The following is a 10,370-nucleotide window of genomic DNA, read 5'->3' on the forward strand; positions in this document are numbered from 1 at the left end:
AAATAAAATGAATATTAATTATTGAATGTATATTGGAAAGTAAATGATTATGAAAATTTACTTAGTATTCAATTACCAATAATGAAAAATTAAACCATACCTATGAAACTTGAAAAGTTTGGTCCCGATGGCATCTATTCGATACTAGCACGACGACGTGGGCATGTATTTCTCCATTTTGAATCTCGTGTACATCGTTCTGAGATGTTACATAAAATCCATAAAAGCATGTAAATCTTATTTTCTTAATCATATATAATCACTCCTCGATCGATTTAAAACGCGATTGTACAATACAATGTCTCCTAGTGTTTGTGTATTTGCTAAACACCAACAATGAATATGACGTCACAATGCAGTGTTTACATCAGTTGTATAGCGTTTCCCACGTTCAATGAATAGGCGGATAAAAAATGTCTAAAGTTAGAATACTTTGATTGAGCTCTGTCCTCACACATTAGCTGCTAATATTTCGAGATATTTTTGCCCTGTTATGGATCTAGATACTAATTCCAATATTTTTTGCTTCGCCCTCAAACACGGTCACGCCGTAAAACACATATTATATTATATAATATAAGGCTATTGAGTACTTATATAACTCAAGAATTCCGTTATAGGTACTTGGCCTTATAAAGGTTATTTAAATTATAGCAAATCTCTACAATGCTCGATGTTAAATTTTACAATTTGGTATAGGAAACCATGCAAAATATTAATTAACACACACATAAATAAGGATTGAATCTATATACAGACTGATCGACATCAAGACAAATAAGATTCAAAATGCAAAAAAAAAATATACTTAAAAAAAAAGTCTGAGTAAGATTTCAAAACTGTTTTCCTTAGACAAAATGAAACCACCATATTAACAACACTATTTCAAATTAAATCCTTAACTAAGTCCCTATATATGTGTAAGCTCTTGGGTTGTACTTACGATACACTGTGGAGCATCAGAAATATAAACAACGAAAATTATACCCACACTGAAGCAAACTAACATTCCCTTAATAATGATATAATACCCACTATTCAAATGTATTATACTTAATGCATCAGTCGAATGACATTAATCTTTGATAACTATAGGTGATTCTCCATCACTTATTGATTTTGCAATCAGCACGATACGTACATATTAGTACTTTACCTGACTACTTATATCAGCAGCAACAATCTAATCATTGTAAGTCCCTGGCCTTTATTATCCTATTACCACGTTCAGAGGTTTAATTATCATTATCAAAACATGCACTATTCATGATTGGAATGGCTGGAAATCAATAGCATCACATGCACCATTTTTAAGAAATGAGAAAATATTTGAAAATCAAGACACACACTTTCATGCACAAGTTCAGTAATCTATCAAAGAAATGAGGGGGTGATCAGTGCAACTCATGCTAGCATATTCATCATTAGTTAGACAAGAGGCCCATAGGCCTTATCAGTCACCTGAGTACTAGTGAAGCCGAGTATCATTACTCCCAAGGGCTATGAAATCTAGAAAAACTTCCCTGTTCTGAATATCTAAGCTAAATTTTAATGTTCAGCAACAGTATAAAACAATTAAGATGTGTTCTTAAAACTTTAGGCCACAGTTTTTTAATTTATTGGTTTACGGATTTAAAAATTTTTTTTTTTAGGGTCGGTCTGGAGAAAAAAATAATAATAAATAAAACTAGACACGATCTCGCTGCGAGCAACGAGTAGGTCTTCCGTCCGATTTGTTGATGCACTCGGAGTTAAAAAAAAAAGAAAAGACAAATGAGTCCCAATTTAGTTTCCGACTTTAAGACACTTTAGATATAATCAATTTTTCATATCATAAGCTTCTGAAGCAAAGTTGCGGTGAAATTCGTTTGAAATTCGACTCTCCAGGCGAGCCATAAGGCCCACGGCCCTATTTCTTGATGTCATTTGTTAGCCCTCTATAGACTCAACAACTTTAGTTCTATATGTCTTTACAAAATATTTACCTGTAAAAAGTTATTGAGATCGACCGATATCGACAAAAAATCGACTCTACAGGCGACCCATTAGGACCATAGGCCTATTTCTTGATATCAATCGATAGATCTCGATAAACTGAACAACTTTTGTTCAATATGTCCTTACAAAATATTTACCAGTTACAAGTTTTTGAAATCGACTGATATCGACTCTACAGGCGAGCCATGAGGCCCACAGACCCATTTTTTGATATTGATTGATAGGTTATGACACATTGAACAACTTTTGTTCAATAATGCTTTTCAAAAAATATGTCGTTTAAAAGATATGAGGCGTCAAATATTTACGATTTTGGCCCTTAAAATCTCTAATTACGTAACATATGACCTACTTTTTGATTTGATAAGATCAAGCTCGTTGAGATGAACATTTCCGCTTCTACAACTTATTATAAAATATTAATAGTTTCTGAGATATTCTCAAAAACATTTGGACCCTTCTGAACCCCTAATTTAAAGGGCCAGCCCGTTTTGCTTGATATCGTAAGAAAGGCCTTGTCATTTTAAACATTTTTTGCTCAACAAGTATTTAGAAATTCTTTACCGTTCTCGAGTTATCTCTACAAGAAATATTTAGGGGCCAAACTGTAGCTCCCTAACGGGGCCACATAGGGAAAAAACGAAATGTACATATTGTTTAGATTATCATTCTGAACAACTTTTGTTCAATAATGCTTTTCAAAATATTTGTCGTTTTCAAGATATGAGGCGTCAATTATTTATGATTTTGGCCCTTAAAATCCCTTATTACGTTACATATGACGTACTTTTTGATTTGATAAGAACAAGCTCGTTTAGATGAACATTTCCGCTTCAATGACTTATTACAAAATATTAATAGTTTCTGAGATATTCTCATAAACCTTTGGACCCTTCTGGGCCCCTAATTTAAAGGGTCAGCCCCTTTTGCTGGATATCGTAAGAAAGGTCATGACATTTCAAACATTTTTTGTTCAACAAGTATTTAGAAATTCTTTACCGTTCTCGAGTTATTTCTAGAAGTAATTTTTAGGGGCCAAACTGTAGCTCCCTAACGGGGCCACATAGGGTAAAAACGAAATATGCATATTGTTCAGATCATCATTCTGAACAACTTTTGTTCTTTATTGCTTTTCAAAATATTTGTCGTTTTCGAGATACAAGGGGTAAAAAATTTATGGTTTTGGCCCTTAAAATCCCTTATTACGTAACATATGACCTAAATTTTTATATGAATAGATTTGGATTGTTGAGATGAACATTTTTTGTTCTTTGACTTATACCAAAATATTAACGATTTTTGAGATATTTGATCTAGACTTTGAGCCCTTCTAGATCCCTAATTGAAGGGGCTAGCCCCTAAATCTTGATATTTTCGAAAAGATCTCGTAAATGTGCACAACTTTTGTTCTACATGTCTTAACAAAATATTTGCAAGAAAAAAGATATTGGAGATCAAAGGTCAAAAATCGCCGAAATCGGCGAAACATTTTGGCATCCATTTTTTCAGGTCCAGGCGAGCGTTTAGGCAAATCGCCTCCGGTAAAATCGAATCCCCCACAAATCTTCTAAAATGTTTACTCTATCTTGTGTAGAAATTTCAAGACTCTAGCTTCAAAACTAACGGAGGAGATGCGTGGACAACAAGGCCCTTCAAAAAGTCACTAAAAGAGATATAACTCCTGACCGGAAGTGACGTCAAGCACGAAATTTTGCAAGCAAAGTCTCGTCACCAAACGACATCTTTCCTGAAAATTTCGTGAAAATCGATCGAGAAATGGCTGAGAAAAACGCGTGTACTACCAAGGAAAATAATAATAATAATAACTAGACACGATCTCGTTGCGAGCAACGAGTAGGTCTTCCGTCCGATTTGTTGATGCACTCGGAGTTAAAAAAAAAAAAAAAAAAGACAAATGAGTCCCAATTTAGTTTCCGACTTTAAGACACTTTAGATATAATCAATTTTTCATATCAAAAGCTTCTGAAGCAAAGTTGCGGTGAAATTCGTTTGAAATTCGACTCTCCAGGCGAGCCATAAGGCCCGTGGGCCTATTTCTTGATGTCATTTGTTAGCCCTCTATAGACTCAACAACTTTAGTTCTATATGTCTTTACAAAATATTTACCTGTAAAAAGTTATTGAGATCGACCGATATCGACAAAAAATCGACTCTACAGGCGACCCATTAGGACCATAGGCCTATTTCTTGATATCAATCGATAGATCTCGATAAACTGAACAACTTTTGTTCAATATGTCCTTACAAAATATTTACCAGTTACAAGTTTTTGAAATCGACTGATATCGACAAAAATCGACTCTACAGGCGAGCCATGAGGCCCACAGACCCATTTTTTGATATTGATCGATAGGTTATGACACATTGAACAACTTTTGTTCAATAATGCTTTTCAAAAAATATGTCGTTTTAAAGATATGAGGCGTCAAATATTTACGATTTTGGCCCTTAAAATCTTTAATTACGTAACATATGACCTACTTTTTGATTTGATAAGATCAAGCTCGTTGAGATGAACATTTCCGCTTCTACAACTTATTATCAAATATTAATAGTTTCTGAGATATTCTCAAAAACATTTGGACCCTTCTGAACCCCTAATTTAAAGGGCCAGCCCGTTTTGCTTGATATCGTAAGAAAGGTCTTGTCATTTTAAACATTTTTTGCTCAACAAGTATTTAGAAATTCTTTACCGTTCTCGAGTTATCTCTACAAGAAATATTTAGGGGCCAAACTGTAGCTCCCTAACGGGGCCACATAGGGAAAAAACGAAATGTACATATTGTTTAGATTATCATTCTGAACAACTTTTGTTCAATAATGCTTTTCAAAATATTTGTCGTTTTCAAGATATGAGGCGTCAATTATTTATGATTTTGGCCCTTAAAATCCCTTATTACGTAACATATGACCTAAATTTTTATATGAATAGATTTGGATTGTTGAGATGAACATTTTTTGTTCTTTGACTTATACCAAAATATTAACGATTTTTGAGATATTTGATCTAGACTTTGAGCCCTTCTAGATCCCTAATTGAAGGGGCTAGCCCCTAAATCTTGATATTTTCGAAAAGATCTCGTAAATGTGCACAACTTTTGTTCTACATGTCTTAACAAAATATTTGCAAAAAAAAAGATATTGGAGATCAAAGGTCAAAAATCGCCGAAATCGGCGAAACATTTTGGCATCCATTTTTTCAGGTCCAGGCGAGCGTTTAGGCAAATCGCCTCCGGTAAAATCGAATCCCCCACAAATCTTCTAAAATGTTTACTCTATCTTGTGTAGAAATTTCAAGACTCTAGCTTCAAAACTAACGGAGGAGATGTGTGGACAACAAGGCCCTTCAAAAAGTCACTAAAATAGAGATAACTCCTGACCGGAAGTGACGTCAAGCACGAAATTTTGTAAGCAAAGTCTCGTCACCAAAAGACATCTTTCCTGAAAATTTCGTGAAAATCGATCGAGAAATGGCTGAGAAAAACGCGTGTACTACCAAGGAAAATAATAATAATAATAATGAAGAAGAACGCGAACAATAATAGTAAGGTCTTCCGCAGGAGACGGAAGACCTTAATAATAATAATAATGAAGAAGAAGAACGCGAACAATAATAGTAAGGTCTTCCGCAGGAGACGGAAGACCTTAATGAAGAAGAAGAACGCGAACAATAATAGTAAGGTCTTCCGCAGGAGACGGAAGACCTTAATAATAATGAAGAAGAAGAACGCGAACAATAATCGTAAGGTCTTCCGCAGGAGACGGAAGACCTTAATAAACATTTTTAATATCTATCATCGTTTTATTTTCAATAAATCATTAAGTTAAATATTTAATTTTTTGAGTACCAATGAACAAAACATGTATTTTAAAAATATTAGGTAAAAAATTCTTTAGAGTGACTAGTACATTATGAATTTTGAAGAAAAAAAATGCAATTTCAAATTCAGCTAGTGTACAACTATTACATGTAAATCTATGTTGCACTTTGGTAGTTGGTAGAACATAAGCCAAGAATGTATAAGGTCATATCTCTTTGATGTTGTAAAGTATCCAGTATTTATATAATGTTGTTCAGCTATTTTGCAGTATATGCTCAATAAAGATTTTACATTTACAAATTGTAAACATAAGAAAAAAATTAATATAAGCACTATTACAATTGTCAGTAGTAATTCCATTTTTAATTTCAGAATGTTTATACCCCCATGAAATAATTCTTAACCCCATTTTTCCCACATAGACATGCCCATGGAATTATCTACCATCTTTTTGAAAGAAATGTTTCTTGTTTTTCATTTTTATTTGATACTCAAATTCTTTCCCCACTACACAATAAGGTATACTAATTTACGAGAAATATTGCATACCTTTCTGAGTTTTATCTGGTCAAAATTTTACAGGCGTTCATTATAATATCGAAATTAGCATCTAACAATTTCTCACACTGTTAAGATTTTTGACAGCAGAGATGCACGTACAGTACTACATGTATTCAAATACATTTAATATGACATGTACTGCTGTGGTATAAAGTCACTAGTAAGAATAATCTAACTGTGTCTCGGTACAGGCCCTCACCACACTCAAACCGGGTCCGTATGGCATTATCACTTTAACGATAGAACATCCTATCTAGTAAAGTCGCTAAAAACTGTTACAGTACCTTCCTCTCATCTTTAAACACCCAAATAGCACTGCATTTCGTGTTATAATGTTAGCAGCAAGAATACCGACAATTGTATGAGAAATATTATGGAGCACCAAATTAACATAAACTCAAATAATTGAAGATATCTTCAATTATTTGAAGATATCATCAATTCATTTGATGCGCGCAACAAATTAATTAAAGATCTCTTCAAATAATTAATGATATCTTCAATTCTGAATTATTGAGCACATTAATTGAATTGATGATATCATTAATTCTTCAGCTGAATTGATGCGCGCTTTAATTAAATTAATGATCTCTTCAAATGAATTAATGATATCAACAATTGAATTGATGCGCGCTACAATTCAATTGAAGAGAGCAATAATTGATATAATGTGCGCATTAAATCAATTGATGAGAGCAATAATTGAATTGATGCGCGCATTAATTCATTTGATGAGACCAATAATTGATTTAATGCACGCATTAATTCAATTGATGAGAGCAAAAATTGAATTGATGCGCGTATTAATTCATTTGATGAGACCAATAATTGATTTAATGCACGCATTAATTCAATTATTGCTCTCATCAATTGAATTAATAATATCTTTAATTCATTTGAAGAGAGCAATAATTCTTTTAGAGAGAGCAACTTTATAATTAAAGATATCTTCAATTCAACATATCCACAATTGAATTAATGATCTCTTTAATTGAATTGTTGCTCTCTTTAAAAGAATTGATGCGCGCATTAATTCCTTATACAAAAGCATTGTAAATAATTAAAGATATCTTCAATTGAATTAAAGAGATCATCAAATTCTTTATACCGAGCTCTAAATTAATTATTGCGAGCAATATTTCTACGAAATTGATGCTCTCATCAATTGAATTGAAGAGAGCAATAATTGAATTAATGCGCGCATCAAATCTATTATTGCTCTCATTAATTCAATTGATGCGCGCATTAATTCAATCGATGAGAGCAATAATTGAATTGAAGCGCACATTAATTCATTTGATGAGACCAATAATTGATTTAATGCGCGCATTAATTCAATTAAAGAGAGCAATAATTGAATTGATGATATCTTCAAATAATTGAAGATATCTTCAATTATTTGAGTTTATGTTAATTTGGCGCTCCATAAAATATTTATATCTATCAAATCCTTTTTTTTTTTGATGACGAAATGCCATCTGGCATCTGTTTTGTCGACAAGAACAATTATAGGTATCGTTACTGTCAACGTGCGTGGCCATATCTGTTTACATGGTTTTTAAAAATATGGAATAAAGATATTTCGCAAAACGAATAGTGATTACCAAATACAAATCAATAGGTTTGCGTTTCACGATTTTCTATTCGTAAAATTGAAAATGATTATTTTGGGTTTGACATTTTGGATAGAATCGGCAGAATTAAATTTTTAAATTTTTTTTCCCCGACTCCCCAGAAATTAGGGTCGGCGGATCCGTAAACCAAGAAATAAAAAAACTGTGGCCTTACTGCCCTCAAAAGTGCATACACTGATGAAAAGCTTTCATCATTGCGAAACTAACTTTAAAATCCTATAGACTTTCGGTCCATAGTCATTTCAATTCGTATAGACCACAACAAATTCCTATAGACCGAAATTTAACATGCAATATTCATTGTTATTAAAAAATAAATAATAGACACAAATTCGATTTGGTAATTCGTTCATAGTTTAATTATATTCTTTTTCAATTTCATGCACAAGCTTTTCAATTAGAACTTCGTTTTCTTTTTCATTCTGTCCCAGCTCAGTTTCACTGTCTGATTCTTCATCTAAGTCACTTCTACTACATTTCGTTTTCTCATAATTTTCTGCGACTTTAGCCTTGCTGGAACTTGTTGTACTGACCGCCTTCCATTTGATTCCAGGTTCCAAGGCATGCACCTTCCACATATTTTTAATCGTTCAAAAAAGGACTTTCCAAATTTGCACGAAAATGATGTACATTGAAGTAAATATCAAATTGATCCCCCCCTCCCCGTTGAAAATGGAATAATCTGATTTGTAATTACATTATGGAACATTTTATTACAGCTAAGGGGTGAACAGAAACATAAGCATATAATACATACTGGTCCTGCTTCTCATTTATGTTTAATAAGTAGCGGCCGGGAAACCACTTTTTTTACTCAGAGTCCCTACCCCAAGGATCATAATTTTGGTACAATTTTGGTAGAGGCCTTCCTGGTCTACATCATTATGGATTTAGGTTTTCTTACACATGTGCGGTTCCAGAGAAGAACATTTTTGAAAATTGGTCAATTTTGGACAGTTTTTGCCCCACCCCTAGGGCCCCAGAGGTGCTAGAGTCCTGAAATTTACAATTTATGTCCCACTTGTCCAAAAGTTGCTTCATACCAAATTCAGAAAGAATTGGAATGGCATATTCAAGAAGTTAAAAATGTTCAATTGTTAACACATGGGGACGGACAACAATTAACCAATTGCAATAGTTCACCTGAGTAAACTCAGTTGACCTAAAAATTGGAATCAGAGGGCGGTTATTTAGAAATTTGTATTGAAATTATTTTTACAGAAATTTTAACTATGATAAATATCTAAATAGATATTAATTTCTATATTTGAAATCTTGGGTTAAATCATTTAAGATTTAGATTAAGATTATGATTTGAAATTTTGTGTTAAATCATTTAAGAAAAGAACATAAAACCATACACTGTGGAATTGACAAACGATTAATGAATAATAATTCAGGGCTTGAAACTAACTTTTTATGTCACAAGTCCAGCCAGACTGATAGGGTATGATTTCAACCAGTCCACATAAAAATTTACCAGTCCACCAGAGTTTTTCAGAAATAAATATTAAAACATATTTCGATCATGCTATTAAAATAAAATAACGGAATTTAACTAGATATGCCCAGGACAATATCGTAACACTTATGTGAGATTTATATTTACTAATCTGGTTCATCTTATATCTACAGAAGAGTGCTTCTGTTTAAGATTCCATAAGTATGTTTTCCAAAAATGTGATCTATGAACCTTGCGATGCCTTATCTATGCCTTTGAAGGGTGATTAAACGTCTTATATACTATTTTTGGTATTGAATTATAAGTGTCAATAACATGACTGTGCTCTAGTACAGTGATTACATATACACTGCTGCAGAAACAGAAAAACACCTACTGGAGTAGTTGATATGTTGATACTACCGCGGAACAGTTGGGTGTCGGTCCAATTTTATCACTAAAAAGAAGAGAGTTACTATTAATTCAGTAACATTAGAGACATAAGTATAATGAGATCGATTCATCTAATTCCATACTCACCTCGCATCTTTTTCGCAGTATAAAGACAAGATAGGCTTTCTAAGTTTCTGTCTGCTCTCTCATACACTTCCGTGAGTACTACGTCATCAGATCGTGTGCTTCTCCCATAATGCAATTCGGCGTTTTTCTCTGCTCGAATCAAACGTAGAACTATGAATCGTTGAAAAATCAGAAATTATCGCCGTAAAATAAAGACATCACGAGATAGAAATATAGTTTATAGCTAAAACTGAATGTATTAAAACGATTCGTGGCAAAATATTTCAAATTATCCCTTTCTAATAAGATATTTTCGAAAGAAAATGTAACCACTAGAAATTTAGTGTACGACATAGTACTACGTCGCCATATTTG

At 33.0% G+C, this 10,370-nt stretch overlaps 1 protein-coding gene across 2 annotated transcripts in view; it reads right to left on the bottom strand.

Moving 5' to 3' along the window:
* The window catches only part of LOC125665901 (inositol polyphosphate 1-phosphatase-like), a 30,650-nt gene extending 20,496 nt beyond the window's left edge, over positions 1 to 10,154 (bottom strand). Inside the window, exons 1-3 of one of the 2 annotated variants that reach the window (XM_048898867.2) lie at positions 10,017 to 10,154; positions 9,874 to 9,933; positions 101 to 199 (exon numbers count right to left, since the gene is read on the bottom strand). The gene's annotated coding sequence lies outside the window, so the exon portion shown is untranslated. The remainder of the gene's footprint in view (positions 1 to 100; positions 200 to 9,873; positions 9,934 to 10,016) is intronic. The other variant, XM_048898866.2, reaches the window with a different exon arrangement.
* Between the last annotated feature and the right edge of the window lie 216 nt (positions 10,155 to 10,370).

The sequence above is a fragment of the Ostrea edulis genome, chromosome 10 (assembly GCF_947568905.1).
Source record: "Ostrea edulis chromosome 10, xbOstEdul1.1, whole genome shotgun sequence".
NCBI classification, from domain to species: Eukaryota; Metazoa; Mollusca; class Bivalvia; order Ostreida; family Ostreidae; genus Ostrea; species Ostrea edulis.